This window comes from Papilio polytes, unplaced genomic scaffold, assembly GCF_000836215.1.
Source record: "Papilio polytes unplaced genomic scaffold, Ppol_1.0 DF822178.1, whole genome shotgun sequence".
Classification (NCBI taxonomy): domain Eukaryota; kingdom Metazoa; phylum Arthropoda; class Insecta; order Lepidoptera; family Papilionidae; genus Papilio; species Papilio polytes.
The window spans coordinates 2,269,284-2,287,914 of NW_013527026.1; the positions used below are offsets into that span (position 1 = coordinate 2,269,284).

Below are 18,631 nucleotides of genomic sequence, written 5' to 3' on the forward strand. Positions count from 1 at the left end.
AAACTTTCGTATTAATAAGTTTCTAGCGTGGAATATAGAGATCACTTATACACTGGTACATACCAAACACAAGAAAAAGCCTAAAAACTTATTTAGCGAGCTTTGCTAATTCGTGACATCATCAAAAGCACAAAAGCTAATGAAAACGCCCCAATGGGCATTACAACGGTTTAGCGTCGCTAACGAACATACGTGCGCCGAAGCAGTTCTCATTTGCGACAATCGACCGCCGCCATTGAACGCTGATTGCTTAATTGCTTCGTTTAATCAATTGACCGCTTGAGAAACACACGACCCGCTAACGCACTACGGTTATTGGTAAACTTCTCCGGCTCAATAAATATTACGCTTCAATGATATTAACGTGTATAATTCAACACGATCTATAATGTTGAAATTATTTTAAACAAGCATATATTGATTGATGACTGGAAAAATAAATACTCTCGCCATATTGCGAAAAATATGGTACTTATTTTGCGCACATTTTAAAATTATGGAACACAAAGTCTTGTCAATTAAACGGATATTTTTAGTATCTATCCTTATTAATTAATACTTTTTGCACAAATATTACAATAGGCTGAAACTAAGCTACAAGATTATTATTAATGAAGATTTTAGTTTAAAAAAGGCGTTTACATTTGTAGGTATAATTTGAATCCGAAATGAATACATTTATAGTACAAAATATATTAAGCGACTAATTGAAAATCGAACAATGATCCTGAGTCAACAATCTGAGTTCAACAAACAAAAGGTATAATTAAGAAGTTCTTTATATCTGTTCAAGGAGTTTTTACATGTTTTTATATCTCAAGCCATTAGCAAAGAAGAAAAAATTAAATTATTTGAAATTAGAACACATGGTCAATGTCATCGTATTTTCTATGTCTTTTTCTGTACATATTTTACCAATACGCATGTCTCCGTTAATAATAATATTATTTCTAAATCTTTTACGTAAACAATACCTTAAATGTCCGATCATAAAAGAGTAATTTAAGCAAACAAAACGTTTAACGCGTACAAGGCGTCAAAACAAACTGTCATTGTCTTTTACTTTTGTATCTTTTCTAAATGAATTTTTATTTTCCAAGTTAATGTAGTGAATCTACATAAAGTTTTCAACGGGCTATTGAACACGATTCTCTTTGGCTGAAAGGAATTAGAAATCCAAGTATGGTTCGAATTCGAACGGACTTAATTTTTTTTAAATGTACTCATAATAGAGATAAGTAAAAAATTTTCAACGAAATATGAATGTACAACTCTTTTGGTAAAATGTATCAATTTTCAACTAATTCTTCTATGACTAAAATATTCCTCTTTAAAAACTAAACTTTAACTAAAAAAAAACTCTGTCTTCCTTAATGTAATTTCTGATCATAGTTCATAAAAAATATCTATAACACTGAATTAAAGGGGGGAAAGTAATAATGAACCTAACTTAACATCCTCTGTCAGTGAGGAAAACGACATAAAATGCAATCTAACCCTAAAAAGTAATTTGGCTCATGTATAATTCAAAATAAGACGTTATGCTTTAGTCGTTATTTCGTTAAAAAATATACGGGTTAAATTGTCGACTTCCTCACTTAAGAACCATTGGTAAAAGGGGAAATATAACAATTTGGCAGTTACGTCATTTCTTCTTTGAAGGCCCAGAACTTTTTTTATTATTAAAACGGACCAAGAACTTGATTATGACACTACGCTGAAACAATGTTATTACTTTTCTTGTCTTGCATTTTTTGCAACTTCACTTTAATGTTTTTAAATACAATTTAAAAATACTTTTCATTTTAATAACAAATCAATGATATCCAAACTAACCTTAGTCAAGCACCAGTTGCATCTAAGTTATACCCTAAAGTTATCAGCTATATGCATAAGATATGTACTTATTACTTAAGAACGACGTAAGATGGTAAAGTTCCAGAACCGACATTTGATTTACCGACTAAAGTAGATTTTACACCTGTGACCAACAAACGTGTATGTAAACAGAAATTTCGTTGAACAAATAGAAAGCAAACGGTGGGCTAGAAACACAGGAACACTGAATCACTTTAAAAAGGCGACAATAAAATATGTACAAAAGCTACGCCAATGGAAGCCTACGGTAAACATAATGCGCTTAAAAGTTAGTACGTACTTTTGATTTTAAATCAACTAGAATTATTTGCCGGATGTACAATAAGTTAATTTACTACTTTTACATATTCCTCTATGTTACCTTTTAAATAATAGATGCGTAAATAACTCATTAACTTGGCTAAAAAGTAACTTCATTTCAATATTATCCTTTTAAAAACCTTTAGAAAAAGTTTGAATACTAACCATTAAATATAACTCAGAGTAAGATAGAAAATACAACAGAATGTATGTAAGTGGTAAGTCATTGTAATGTGTATCGGAAAGTCTGTTACAGCATGCAATCAAATATAGGGTGCGGAACAAGGAGGGTACAACTGTGTACGAACCCTTATAATAAATAACATGTCTGCTCAATTGGAGATCACAATCAGTCTTTTCCTTGAATTTATTACTCGGTAAAGTCATAAAAAATATAAGTATCCTACTTGCGATAAAAATGCAATTACTTTAGTATATTGAAAATAGTCTTTGGTAATAAATTGATCAGCAATATAGAGTTAAAAATCATTTAGTTTGTCGGAGGTAAGTTTTTACCATAACACCACAAACATTATCTTCCCCTCATCCTACTCCCATTAGGTCGGTCCAGATTTTTCTCTTCCACATAACTCTATCATCCATCATCACAATTATCACACACCACAAAATATCAACAAAATAAGACATCACAAATGACTAAATGAAATGTTCATTCAAACTAAAGAGTAACGCCATATCAATATTTGACCAAAGAAATCTACACATGGTGATCTCCAACTCAAAATATAATACACATATTAAAGAGCCAGAATATCTAGACAAATATTGTAATGGATTTGCTTCGTACATAGAGTAACTTCTTGGTAAAGTTGTTCTTTGCTTAAGAAACATCAATTTAACGGTAGCTTGAATACATAAACCGAACACACGTAGCTTCATGCATTTCGAATATTCTGGAAAAGCGAGCGCTACAAAGAAACTTTGCCGGTACACTGGCAGTCTGCGTTTCGTTTGGCGCTAGCAAAAGTAAATTATAACGTATTCCATCTTAATAAAAGCACTCCAAAGTAAACGGACCGAAAACTATGAAATAACGGGATTATATCGTCTTAATTAAGCGAGCAGGTTTTAGAATTGTTGAAGCGTTACTTATACGTTTAAACTGCACATTAAATTAATTCTTCTTTCTCTTTAACTATTTATACCACAATTTGTCGTCATTTTTTGTGTGAATGATAAAATTACGAAGTACGGGCCTTCGTGTACGAGACGACACAAATTTTCGAAACCTCGCGATTTTAGTCGCTAAGCGACTTAACGTAATGAAATATCGTCGAGGTTCATACACAAGCACGGATCTTCGACATTTCTGTCATCGGCATCGTCTCGCAACCTGTTTTTCAAGATTCATTACAGAAGTTATTGCGACTTTCAAAATATGTGCAAATGTTGACATTTTGTTAGTAAATACGCGTCAACCGTGTAGTCGTTATGCCTGTAGTCCGAATTAAGAATTCGCGTCTGTTTCTTTGTTGGTTTCGATTATTGTTTTTTTTTTCGTTTTTTAATTGTAGGTAAATAAGATATGCATGTATACAATTACTTTCACGTGATTATTTTAATAGATACGACATCAACATAGCAATATAAGGAAATAAAATTAATTGTCTACTTTTAAATTATAAAATCCAATAACGATAATAATAGTTAAACATGTTATTTAAATTCATCGTTTTTTAAATTAAATGCCCTCCTTTTTAACTTCGAATTTATTTAATGACATATAATTATCAACTAGAGTAAATATTATAAACTAGATATTATAATAGGTTATTTGAAATTGTAATTGTTGGGTCAGAACATCGATGCTAACAACGAGTAAAGTTATCGATATTTCCCATCACTTTTAACTAAGTTAAGGCTACATCGATGTTAATTAAAACTTGTTTATTATATCTGAGTAACAAATATGCACATAGATTAGTTAATCTTTAGATATTTTCAGACACGTCACACATCTAATATTTGATGTACTTATAAACAGAGTACTAACTTTTTATTTAAAACTATGTAAAATCATATAGGTCATTACCATAAAAATAAGACAGTTATGTGGTTAGACTTCATCTGTACAAAATTTATAACAACAATCTTACAATAAGCCAGGCAAAAGAATTTTCAAAATCGGTCCAATAATTTTTGAGTGAATATCTTACATACAAAAATACAAATATTTCCATGTTTTAATATAAGTATGGATAAAATCTAAAGATAATATTTCTAGTACATGTATCTGTAATTAAGATGTACATTACACACCAATTACCATCACAAAGCAATTAACATCCGATGTCAGATTGTTAGTCCTTGTCTAGAAACAACTATCTCCCTCTATAATCGGCTAATGTTACTATTGTGATGACAATAGAAATACAATATGTACAAAGATATACATAAATTTCACTCAAGTTTCAATTCTAGACTAGTTAGAAAAGTAAAATCTAAAAGAATTGTACTTTACGTGAATCTTTATACTTAAAAATCTTTTAAAACAAAACTAAACGGGCTTCAAACGATACTAAGCATACTCATACTTCTTACTAATATTATAAATGCGAAAGTTTCGATAGATGGATGGATGTTTGTTACAGTTTGTAGCCTGAACGGATTTCGATGAAATTTGGTATGGATTTAGACGATAGTCTGGAAGAACACATAGGCTCACTATATACTCACTTTTGTTTTTTTTAATTCCTCGCGGACGGAGTCGCGGGCGAAAGCTAGTATATTATAAATGCGAAAGTATAGATGGTTGAAGTGTAGATGTAGCCTAAACGGCTGAACGGATCTGCATGAAATTCGGCATAGACGTAGAGCATAGTCTGGAAAGAACACGTAGGCTACTTTTTATCCCAGAAATAGTTACGGTTCCCGAGGGATGCATTAATACATATATCTTTTTTACAATACTTACTTTGAATATTACTTTTTATAATAATTAATTAAAATGCAATAATAAAAAAACATCATTGCTTACTTTACCTACCTCTCTCTATTTCTTAAATTATCTTTGAAAGAAATGACTACCGGTATGATAGCAACATTTTCGTTCCCTGATTAGAAATTTAAATCGCAATTAAAACTTTAGTAATTCCATAATCGGCTACATAGTATATGTACGGTATCAGTCAATTAACATTAATAATTCAATTGGTAATGGAAATCTAAAGTTTGCTCACTAAAAGATTTACGCCGGCCGACTATCGTCTTAACTTGCCTTTTGTTTTCAATAACTGAAAATATGAAATACATCGGAAACTGAGTTATTTCTAAATCTTAATAATTATAAATATAGCCTATTTATTCGTAATATGTGAGTTTACATTCGTTTTTTTAATTCTATCTATAAGCTAAAATACAATTGACAGTAAAAAATTGTTTGTTGATAACTTTTGTTTCTAATTTTTCTCAATAGAAAAATTTGTTATGTCTATCAATCGTGAAAATGTACTTTAATGTTATATTTATGTTTAATGAGTGTTAATACTATACAAATTTGATCTTGTTAGACAATTTGATGTTTGTTAGACTTTGTAGTCCAAACGGCTGAATGGATCTCGATGAAATTTGGCATAGACGTAGAGGATAGTATGGAGGAACACCTAGGCCAGTATCTTTTGTTTCTTTCATTAAGTCCACGCGAACGGATTCGCGTGCGAAAGCTGGTAATTAAGATAAATTAAATATTGATATTCTGCTAAATTAAGATACTTTAGTTTTAATTTAAATATCATATGAACTTTTTATTTTAGATACTGTGTACTTATACTTATCGTAAACGTTTTTCGTAGTCCGGGCATATGATCATAAAATGACGTAAGTTTTTTCTCCTATGGCAAGTTTATAAAAACAGTAGTAGGTTAATTACACCATAGACTAATAAAACATTCTACATATTTAATAATGCCGTCCGATTGGTGTTTATAACATAAATAATTCATCCGGAAGGTTTTGGTTTTTTTTGTGTCACATCTGGTGTTTAAATCAAAAACTATAAACATAGTTCTTGTTTCATATTTTCCAGCCAGCGATATTACGTTCTAATTTATTTAAACATGTTAATCAGTGTAGTGTAATTTTGCTGTGAACTAAATGTAAAAAATGTATTGTAGAATACAATCTGTTAAAAATATAAAATTGAGGTTGTTACATTTCTATGTGGACTTTGATGACTTTTGTATTTTGTTTCTGAGGTTAAAAAATAATAATTACCACCCAAAATTGCAAAGTAAAGGAAATAAAAAATTCAATTTGGATAAACGGAAATAATTAACGCCGTCTTTTCATATTACAATCTTTTACTTTGCGTACCTTTTCCGAAATAATTCCCGTTTTCCCTTAGAATTTTAAATACAATGTCGGTCCTATTAACAAGAAAGTTAACAATATTTTTACAAATTAAATTGGAAAATAGAGAAAAAATCTTATAAACCGACAATAATTAATTATCAGGTGTCATTTTAAGTAAGTCCATAACTTAATACCTATTTATTCATAACTTTAATTCAGATAAAGCAATTTAACTAAAAAAAAAACATTTGAAAACATCAATAACTTTTTTTAATCCCAATGGTTACTTCGGCAATAAATAAAATGTACAAAAATTATAATCGTATTAGAAAAGCAATAAATATAACAACACGAAATAATACAAAAACATTCATATATCATACCCATTATCTTCGGCTTAAACTCATCCGTTAACAAAAAAGCTCTCCCATCGGTGTAAATAACACTTAGACGAATTGTTTCATTAATTTATTCTATCACTTTGTCACTTTACACCGCATTCGTTGCGTCCGAATGCATAACACAGAGCACTTTCTTTCGTATATCGGGAAAGTTTACGTACGGTGTGAGCGATAGACGCGCGGCACGTTCGTTCGCGGAACGTATGACGCGAGAATGAGCTGTGTTCTACGGCGCTCCCTACCGCCGACGCTTTACGCCCTGTCTAGTCATCCCTTTATACTATGTTATTGCGGAAATGATGGCGTTTGTTGTTACTGCCTCTAAAGCCTACGGCAATTATGCTCTACCCCCACACTGATTGACCGATGGCCCTAAGATTTTAATGGAAGTGCATGAGCTCCTTTGTAGGTCTGCTTTTGAAATAATGCAACGTAAAAGTAACGACGTAACATGAGCGTTGTTTTTAAAACAAAACACTAGTGGTCTAGTACGTCTTACTCTGACTAGTTAATATTATGAATGCGAAAGTTTAAATGGATGGATCGATGAATGTTTGTTAGAGTTTGTTACCTAAACAGCAGAACGGATCTCGATGAAATTTGGCATACATGTAGAGATTAGTCTGGAAGAACACATAGGCTTCACTTTTGTTTTTTTTTAATTTCACGCGGACGGAGTCTCGTGCTCAAACTTACAAAGAACTAAATAGTCCACAAATAAACTATTTTTAAATACTTTTAATTGTTTTTAATGACTTCAATTGGACTGTTTATAAAGGGAATGTTAATTTCAAAAGCTATCGGTATCGATTGTGAAAATGTAGCGCTGTTAGAGCAGAGAATTTTCTGCAATAGGCTCGCTCTCATTCGGATCCCAGTTCGCAATCACCATCTACCTAATGGAATATTGCTAACTGTAATTAACTTTTGTTTGTATAGTCTTCTATATTGAAGAAGATACTAACTTTGACAGAGGGACTAACTAACTAATAACGCATAGCTGAAATTACCTTTGGTATTTTGCTGATAGATTTCTGTTACTATATTGTATGTAAGTAAGGTGGAAATTCAAAGTACATTTTATTCCTACAAAATGCTTTACCTATCTTTTTTAATTTCAATATTATATTTTTAAAGTGTTAATATTATGAAGTTCTAGATCCACTACAAAGATAAAGAGCCATTTCACCGGCGAATAAGAATATTAAGTCTTTCGGCCTTAATCTTTTACGACATGAACATATTTCATAGAAGCGTTATTGCTTACTTCTTGGCTAACATTTACCAAGAAAGACGGATATCAGTCACATCTTAAATGGGATTTTAGATGATATTTAGTTTACATTTAAGAAGATTATTTAATAATGTGATACTGCTAGTTATTAGTTAAATAAATATGGATCTCACTATGACCTGAATGCATTTCTGTTTCTTATTAGTTACTATAAGACATATTAATCTTTGTAAATTTTACAATAGTTAACTACTAAACTAATTTTATTTCAAAATCCTTCTACTTCAATTTTGAAATTGTACTAGGTACTCCAAGTGCTAAAGTCTAGTCTGTGAGATTGAAGTCCGAATGGCTTTTGAAATTACGCGAGTGACGACTGAGGTCAAATCCTATGTGGTTCCTCAGGGAACACGCCGGCCAGTGGCGACAGAACTACTACTCGAACCAATTACTCAATGCTGGTATAGAGAAATTCTGGTTAAGATTCCTAGATTAAGTTCATGTTAACATTAAACTACTACCTTTCGCTCGCGACTCCGTCCGCGTGGAATTAAAAAAAAAGCAAAGTTGAATAATCTATATGTTCTTCCAGACTATCCTCTTCATCTGAACCAAATTTCATCGAAATCCATTCAGTCGTTTAGGCTACAAACTCTAACAAACATCCATATAAAGTTTCGCATTTATAATATTAGTATGATTAACATAATTGCTAAAACGCGATCGCTCTTTAGTTCTGATAGTTTTTATATTCCAACAAAAAATCTTTAATTAACGACTGTTTTATAAAGTAAGAATAATAATATAGAAAAAGAAACGAGAATTAAACCAAAAATCCATAAAACCCTCGGTAATCCAACCATCGCATACAACAAATTAATTCCCGGCGCCCCGTAAAAGTACGCCGGAGTCCGTTAGTGAAAAGCTCGGAGCTGTAAAACTGGCAGCGAGGGGATGCGAGCCTCTATCAATAGCCTACTAAAGTAGCCGAGGGAACACCTATTTAACAACCAATTGGCATAGTTTATTTGTTTCGAATTGATCCGAGTGTCTTTTAACATTTTACATTTTAGTTGTTGAAAATTTCTTTTAAATCATAAAGATATGTTATTTGTAATACTATTAATGTCAAGCGTAGAAGTTAAAGACATATAAACAAGAGAGTAATGAGTATGAGTACGTATGGATCTTGTAAAAGATGATATGTGTAAGAAAGAATGGAATTTAGATATGAATAGCTGTTCCCGTGCGGCTTCATCTGCAGGAAATTATGAAAAAAATATTTTATTGTTTACATTTGTCAAATTAACTATAGCAAATGTCAAAATGACATGACATGACATGACATCTATCTTTCTTGATTTTGGCAGCAACTTAAGATCGCTTTCCCACATTAGGTTTTTTATCCAAAATATTTACCTACGTTTAATGGGAAAATATATAACCTAAAGTAAGACGTAAGTGTAGGGCTTTTTATTAAAAAAAGAATTATTCAAAAATAAGCTGTAATTGCTGACATCGTAGGCAACAAAGAAGTGTGTGTTTACGCTTTATTATAATAGTATAGAAGTATAGATATCTAATAGTGATGAATTAAAAGATGTATGCCGACTGTCCAAAGGAAAGACAGTTTATATTAATAGTAAATTAATGAAAAATGCACATAATTTAGTAAAACGGTATTATTTTCGATTAATGTTTGACAACATTTCTGTACACACATTTTGCACTTCGCTCTAAAATCTACGGAATGTCTTGCTTCAAACATACGAAGATTGTAACGAAGATATTTTTAAAATTCTTGTTTGCGGGAACTTTGTTTGACAGATGTGCTTATTTTCTTTGTTTTTGCATGTTTATACGTGGATGTTGTGAATATCAAAACCTGAGCGGTCGTTGACCTTATCCAGTACGTTGTAACTGTATTTTTTTAATAAATCGAGAATAACAGAGCTCATTTTTTCTATAATATTCCCTAGTTACAATGTTAGCATTCTTACAACGAATATAGTAACGTCATTAAAGTTTTATTCATCAAACAAAAGTTGAAGGTAGAAACGCTGAGAGCGCTCACTGCATTTGCCCGATGAATCGTTAAATTTATTCTTTGTTCAATGAAAAAGTTACACTTCTTAGGGAATATTTCAGGTCAGAAAAATGCACTCGATAAAGTACCATTACCGATGTTTCCAAAGTCTAGAAAAAATCTTGCGATCGAGGGTTCGAAATTCGAATCCCGCCGTTCGACTATAGCCTAGAGCTTAGTTAGAATGGTTAAAGGAGATATTATTAAATTAACAAAAATCTACTACTATCTAAAAAAAATTAAAAAAAGCGATATTTATATTAAACACATATGAAAAACTAATTAACAAATACATACGTGTTTAGAATAACCTTTTTCGACATTAAAATTCAAACATCTAATGAATCTAACTCAATAAAGCACCTTTTTCCAGTCGACCTCCGATTGTTGTTAACATTACAACTAAAATTGTTGGCGAAGCTTTCGAAATGTTTAGGGTCGTTTGACAGTTTGCTTTCAAGGGACCGAAGTTTATTGGCGGCTTATTTGTATGCCGAGCGGTGTATGCAGACTAAATTGGTGTACAACTTTATTCTATGCCTCTCGCGGAGTAGCTAATCTCGGCAAATTGGACCCTTCGTTTTGTTTCGATGTCCTTATGATAAAAAATTACTAGAAGCACTTTAGAAAACGATTCTCGTCGCTTCTGACCTTTTGAATAAGCAATAATTTAATGGCGCAAATAGATTGATAATGTATTACGAGTAACGGTATTTGATTTACCTCACATTTAGTAGGTACAATATTAAAGTGAAATGTTAGGCCTGAAATATATTTATGAGACATCGTAATAGACTAAAATGACAAAATTCAAATGACATACAATTTTAAATGTTTCTATCTTTTACCACATTGATAGCCTATTAACATTCCAGGATTCTAACTCTTAGGAGGCATCTCCAATCATTCGTTATTCTGTTTGGGAAACCGCTGTAATGTTAAATGTAGCTGGGTTCGTTTTTCTCGGAATTAGCGTCCAGTGGTCTTTATTTGCTTATCTTATAGTTAAATTTTACAAAATAGTTGTTCTTTTGTTATCAAAATTGGTCCTTCGAGCCGGAAAATTATCAATTTTAGTCAACGCATATGAAGAAACGTTATCCTGAAAATAAGTACACAGTGCAATACCCGAGGCCCTCATCCGCACACATTATTAGAAGCCAATGGACCGATAAATTGATTTTATTATACCCGCAATACAAAACAATTTAATGTTAATGTCAAAATTACAAATGCATTGTTTACTTTTACCATTAAATGAAAGTCGTGTAGTTTTACAAAATTATATTTTTTGTGTATATCATCTGGGAATATCTATTTTATTGCAGTAATTCAAGTAATTTATTTTTTAATGTTAAATTGCATTTGTAATTTTCGTAAGACACGGGTTTCTTGCTTAAGCTTCCGATATTTCGGCACAGGTACATGCACCATGTTCACGGGTCGACTGTCAGTCGGGTAATATCGGGAGTTAAAACAACCCAATCATCGTAACAAATCCGTATGTTAAGAACAATATATTTAAAAACTACGGCAGTTTAAAGTTACATATAAATTGCAATAATGCGATATTCTATCTCAGTTATTCATCAAAGAATAAGAAAACAGTAAAAACGTGACGTCTTCCATAATATTCCCTAGTCCAATCCAATCCGGTCAGCATTGCAACGCTAATTTAAAATATTCTTTTTTCTTTTTCTTTTCATTAGTTATGTTTCTCATTTTTTGTGTTTAATATTTTTTTGTTTATAATTGTAGTGTTGACAAAGGATTAAACATTATTTTATTTTTTATTTTTATTTTTTTAGTCTGTTCAAATATACAGAGTTAAAACAATATTTCATCTTGTGTAGAAACACTTTAGAATAATAATAGATGTGCATATGTTGTATTTGTGAGTTTGTTGGTAGTCAGGGATATCAAAGTTTGAACTATTATAGCCGCAGTACCGACTTTGTAACTAGAGTCGTACTGTTGAAGTTAGGCGTTAGGAAAAGCTTTCACGACACCGTGTAATGCAATCTCAGTAGAGCTTCTAGATAAATAGAAAACAGGAAACTCTTTCTCTGGAGAAGTTAATAGAAATTACACGTGTAAAACGATTATAGTTATTTTCAAAGAAACGTGTCTACACCATACTATTATAAAGAGGATAGACTTCAACAAGATCCAACGCTATTGTGCCGATTTAAAACAATTAGTTCCCCAATGAATAGCCACATTATCACTAAATAATATAGGCAATATTTATAACAATTTTTATTTCCGCGTGGACTAAGACTTGAGCAAGATCTTGCAAGTAATAAAATAAATAACGATAGCATTTTTTTTGGTCTTATTGATTATTAATTTGAATTGAAATAAAATTCTGTTCTAAAAGCTTCTTTTGGTTCTGAATGCAACAGAACGTTAACTTAAATTAGTTCTGATTGACTGTAATATTTTTAGGTTTCAAACTGACTTTAGAGTCGTGAAAAGCACTGAATAAAATAAAATAACGATCTCGTACAAATAGGTAGATTGTGATAGAGATACCTGCAATTCTATTCGGATTATATGATGCAATTGTAAACGATTTACTTTAGTCGGATTATACATCATTCTTTTATTTCGTACACCACACTAACTGGTGTTAAAATAAACCACCATTTCACTTACAATTTCCTATTTTATTTTACTCACAAATTAATTTCTATAAAATTCGTAATATTTCAAATTACAAGCTTATCATAATTTTCAATGCACGATGACATTAACTTATTAGCAGAAGCGTATCAAACAATACATCGTAATCGAAGTTGCCACCACAAAGCCAATATTGTGGAAGCGTGCGGTTTTTTGCACAGAGTAGCTACATACAGAGAGTATCATACAGAGGTGGACGCCCGGCGCTTTATTTTGAATATTCCGCTAAAGTTCGAACCCGGTCCGTCTAGACTGCTCTTAATGTAATCAATGTTATCTACAATTTATAGGTGTCTATTAAAATATTGCAATATTTGTAAGCAGTCAGGTATTTACATTATTTATAAACTGTCATCATCACCAGCTCACTATACGTCCCCACCGAGGGGCTCGGAGCCTACCTTAGGGTATAATAAGTCACACCATATTAGTATGGTGTGACTTATAAACTGTATTATTAGTTAAAAGAAAATGCCCAAGACGCCATCTTCGCGGAATGAAATAAAAAATATAGTATGTATCTATGTGGCAATTTTAAGCGCTATCCATTGAGTAGTTTTAGAGAAACATTAACAAGCATCCATCCATCCAAATTTTTACATTTATAATATCACTATGATTAACTAAAAACTTGATGTCGTGTACTGTTTATAACTTTTTTATATACAATAAGATGGTAACGAACAAGCGGCCAGCTAACTCGGCCAAAATGACGAAGCGACCGTCGCCTATAGACTTCCGCAATTGCAGATGCGTTGTCTATTCTAAATCGACGGAGGAGACGCACATAAAGAGGATATTTCCCCTTCCTATGCGTCTCTTCCACCTTCAAATCCACTTTACCATCCAATCCTTTCTTTATAAGAGTATGGAACGGGAAAGGGACTAAAACTGGGAGTCCGGTACCATAAAATATTGAAGCAAAAATTTTAAAGTAAATAATTAATCTAAATTGTAAGTTTTAGATGTGATTACTGTAAGACATCAGCTGCGGGTTCACACCGTGTGCCGGCTGGCAAGGCCGCGCTTCTTTATTTACGAGCTAACTTTATTCTCCAAATTACAAGATACCTCATTTCATTTATTTTTTGTAAGACAACTTAGATAACAAGAGAATAAACAAAATTACCTTTACAACAACTTACCGGTGAGTATTGCTTATGACAAAGACACTAGCCTATCTACCTATACTTATTTTTATTAAAAAAAACTAGCTTTCGCCCGCGACTCTGTCCGCATGGTATTAAAAAAACAAAAGTAAGTATGTGTTCTTCCAGGACTTCTTCTTCTATCCTCTACATATGTAACAAATTTCATAGAAATCCGTTCAGCCGTTTAGGCTACAAACTCTAACAAACATCCATCCATCTATCTAAACTTTCGCTTTTATAATATTAGTATGATTTTATGGGGTATAAGAATTGTTAAGTAAATTTCGTACATCAAGATGTTAAACTAATTTAAAAAAAATGTAAATTAAACCAACATTTTCATTATTTTTTTTTGCACGCTTATAGTAATTTAGTACTATTATAGTAACATTACGTTAGCTAAATGACTTGTCAATAACAAAAAAAAAACACCCACATAATTTTCGTTTTAATTCAACATCAGGTAAGAAAGTGGTCAAGCATGATAAAAAAACTGATATGAAAAAAATTGTGCAGCGTTATCGGGTTACCATGGTAATAAAGCCACGTGTCTGCGCACGCGCAGCGCCAGGTGGGACCACAACCATCTGCTCGACAGACTACAGAGCCCGTTGTTCATGCAAATAAAAAAATATATACGTTTATAGTACGATACAAAGTTTATAGATGCTTGCAGTTTAGTCCAACTAATTGTATATTGGGCATGATTGCGGAAGTAAGATAAGTGCGACACAAAACTGGGCAATGTTGCGGAGTTAGGGAGAGGCCTATGTGATGTTAATAAAATTAATACTGCCCACTTACTGTAGCAGCTGAAATTGGACGAGTCAAAACACCGAAAAATAATAATCGGGTAAAACCTCACATGTCCAAATAAATTCATCTGTTTAAGTTACAGGAAAAATATTACTCTCTTGTCATTTGGATAAGAGTTAATCGAATCAACGATACGTAATAAATGACACATATGATATAAAAGACGATTATAAAACCCGAGCTACGTTAAAGTTTGAATCGTGTAATACCTTTCATATCACATGGTATTCGATCATTGCTGACTTAATTAAGCGCGGACGCCACCGCATTTTCTAATCTATGATTTATTCAACAATATAATTTTAATCTGAGATTGATGATTATTAAAGTTATAAATGGTTTTAAAATAATAAAATGAACTTTTAATGTTATTATTTCCATTACTGTGCAGTGTTTTTGTATTTTTTATATCAATATTCACTACTTACAAGTGTAGTTTTAAAAACATAAATCATAATCATAAAAATATTGTTACAAATTGTATGTTTACCATAATGTAGAGCTTTAAAATTGTCATTAATTGTAAATAACATTTTCTCAAGTAACCAAAAAAGGTTCGATCGTGTGCGGTCTTGTGGTTAAGTATGGCAAAAAAATCACGCAATGTGCCGTAACCGCAAGCTGTTTGCAGATGCAATCTGTCGCTTAAAGCCTTATAAGTTAACATGCTAATTTCTACCTTAATGCTATTTAATTAAGAAGTATTTAGTGGAAAAGCTAAATAGTAGACATATGGTACACCAAATGTTACGTTATCACCATACTTTTATCGTTGTTCGTATGTCTATTAGTAGGTAGGATAGTACATACTGAACTATCATATATACAGCGTAAATAATAACTCCAACCTAAATCAGTTAATCTTAAAAAAATATATGAAAGTATGTTTAACTTGAGAATTCAATGTAACTCCTAATAATAACATCTTAATGGCTGGTTTCCCAGCTACTTTTAATCATTCGTTAATGTTTTTGATTCGATAACTTTAAGAAATGCGTTTCCGAACGACGTAACTTGAGTTTTACTCCTTTGAAATTAAGGTCAACCAAAAACTTATAAATTACTAGCTGTTGCCCGCGACTTCGTCCGCGTTGTATTAGAAAACATACGAACTATATGAATAACAAAAACCTTGGGAACCGGACATTTCTCGGGGATGAACCTTATCTCATGTGTACTCCAGACCTTGTTTTACATCTGTGCCAATTTTCAATAAGATATGTTGAACCGTTGCAGAATGATCGAGTAAACATTAAAAAACTAAATTAACGAATCCCACGGGAACTGCAACTATTCCCGGATTAAAAAGTAACCTATGTGTTCTTCCAGACTATACTCCAAACCTGTGCCAAATTTCAACAAGATCCGTTCAGCCCTTTAGGCTACAAATTCTAACAAACATCCATTCATCCCTCTTAACTATCGCATTTATAATATTACTTAGATTAGATTAGATAAAGATAAAATAAACGGAAGCAAAACAGCATAAATCTTACAATTAAATCAAAGTTCATAGATCATAGCGGAACGTATCAGTAGTATTGTTGAAAGTGAACGAGAAAGTAATCCCACGACATTTGCGTGCGCTAACTTCTAACAAACTTTCTTGATACGTGGCTTGGCTCCGTGTAACTCGGTGCACCGAACACATTAAATAACTATAAAGTAAGTCGACTAGTGCATAGGAACAACCATTGTATGCATCAACTGAGTCTTCTTCTTCTGGCCAATATATATTTCATTAATATGTTCTGTAAATTTAGTTTTTATTTGTGATTTTTCTTTAGTCAATAAATAGTGTTTTATTTCATTATTTATTATTATTTTGTACCATAATCAAAGACCTTTAAAGAAATATATAGACTGGACATGGTAAACAACATTTTTTCTCCTTCACTTCTTTGAAATGTTAGTTGTGAAATTTAGTACGCCACCTCATGTCCTCAGATTGATCTGTTAAAAAACATTTTACGTTATTATAATAAGACATCTTTTGGTATAAAATAAACTAAACAGTATCACAAAATAAAATATAAAAATATAAATATGATTTAGTAACCTATTAGCTGTATTAACTTCATATTATAAACGCAAACGTTTAAATTGATGGATGGATGTATGAAAGTTTGTTACATATCTTTAGAACGGCTTAACAAGTCTTGCTGAAATTTCACATACAGAACATGTCTGGAAGAACACATAGACTATTATTTTTTAATTGCGAGCGAACGTTGTCGCAGGCGCCATCTAGTATACTATACAGATTATCATGACAATACTCGGAAACATAAATAAAAGATGTGACTGTATGTCTAATACAAGATAATATTTAATACTGGAAAATACTCACAAATATACTTAAAGAAATCGGCAATTCCCATCATCCCTACATCTAATTTCCCTTTGCAGAAGTTTGATTCAATCCGATAACAAGTACATTGACATACAAAGAAAATTACTCTTACACAAAAATTGCAAATAGAATTTGTTTTTTACTTTCGCCAAAGTCGCACTGAAAAAGTTCAAGTTAAGAACTCAATTTACATCTCGGTCCCCCACGTACTTATCCGCTTTTTTTTACTTCTCGCGACGAAAATAAATCTCCAGTAATTGATTCAACTTCACTTTAATTTGTCTTCGTTAAAACTCAATTTCCTTTGTCTATTTGTAAGCAATAAATTCGGTTCTGGGACAAGACAAGAGCTCTGATAATTCTACGCTGAGACAATTTTTCTTGGTACTTGAACAAGTCAATTAAAATTCTAGACACTGAGATATTGATTGCTTTTTTCGCTTTGACCTAATACCAATAAAATACAACAAGCAGTTTTTTAACAGTGGTAGTGCCCGCTTTAACATCTTAGCACGAATGGGCCGGCTCGCCCGGTGTAATACCACGACCACACAGAAGACAGGCGTGAAATGGAAGCAATTCCGTGTTTCGTCTGAAGAGTGTGGTGCCGGAGGCCTAATTTAAGTCCCTTTCTCTTTACCACCCTTTTCTTTTAAGGAGAGGTTGGGAAGAGGAAGTGGATTTGACGGTGGAGGAGATGCATAGGAAGGGGAAATATCCTCTTTATGTGCGTCTCCTCCTCCGTCGTATAAGGGTAGGCAACGCATTTGCAAATGTCTATGGGCAGCGGTCGCTTCGCCATTTGGCGGTTTCAGGTGGCCGCTTGCTCGTTTGCCACCTTGTGTTATAAAAAAAAAAAAGCAGAGATTTCTAGAAAAACGCTTAGCGCGCTGTCGCCTTTGAGCAGTCTCTTATCGGTACGTTTTAAAAAGATGCAATAGTCATTCTAAAGCCCCGTTTCATTATAATTCTAGATTCAAGGAATGTAACAAATGACGTTCTACGTACGAAGCTGGGCTTTGAAAAATTGAACCCGATGCAAGAAAAAGAAATACATGCATACCAAAGAGATTCAAAAAATATATGCAGGATTCTTAGTTGACACTTCACTTGAATTTTTACATAATCTAAATAGCGCTACCTGGTGGATACACTGAGAAGCGTCTCGGCATGTCAAATAAGATACCGTACAGAGAAATTACCGGTGTAAAATGTTGTTCCCTTTGTCTAGTCCATATATTTCTTAAATTATCTTTGATACAAACTCACAATATCACACACAAAAAAGATAATAAATAATTAAATAATTAAAATAATTAAAATAATACATCCCCCGGATCTGACAATATAACTTCTGGTTTTCTCAAGAGATATTCCCAATTCCTATGTGAACCCATTGCACATCTAATCAACATC

The 18,631-nt window shown here is 32.3% G+C and overlaps 1 protein-coding gene across 1 annotated transcript in view; it reads right to left on the reverse strand.

The window, feature by feature from the left end:
• Positions 1-7,111, reverse strand: part of LOC106106526 — a 76,070-nt gene extending 68,959 nt beyond the window's left edge. Inside the window, exon 1 of the mRNA XM_013287123.1 lies at positions 6,873-7,111. The gene's annotated coding sequence lies outside the window, so the exon portion shown is untranslated. The remainder of the gene's footprint in view (positions 1-6,872) is intronic.
• Between the last annotated feature and the right edge of the window lie 11,520 nt (positions 7,112-18,631).